This window comes from Myotis davidii, unplaced genomic scaffold (genome assembly GCF_000327345.1).
Source record: "Myotis davidii unplaced genomic scaffold, ASM32734v1 scaffold1439, whole genome shotgun sequence".
Classification (NCBI taxonomy): Eukaryota; Metazoa; Chordata; class Mammalia; order Chiroptera; family Vespertilionidae; genus Myotis; species Myotis davidii.
The window spans coordinates 1492400-1492601 of record NW_006292342.1 but is presented as its reverse complement, the minus strand read 5'-3'; positions in this window follow the sequence as shown (position 1 = coordinate 1492601).

Here is a 202-nt window from a genome sequence, read left to right as displayed (position 1 = left end):
ATCCGGGCCCGCGTCTCTGTGTCTTCCTTTCTGTCTCCAGGTCGTTCCTTGTCCGTCCGCGCCTCCCAGCCTTCCTGTCTCGCTTGGGTCTGCGCGTTCGCCTGCCGCTGTCTCTGTCCTCTCTCCTCTCTCCGTCCCTGTGTCTCTGGGTCACGCTGTCTCCGCTCCCTCCCTCCATGCCTCCGCCCAGTGGGTGGGAGTA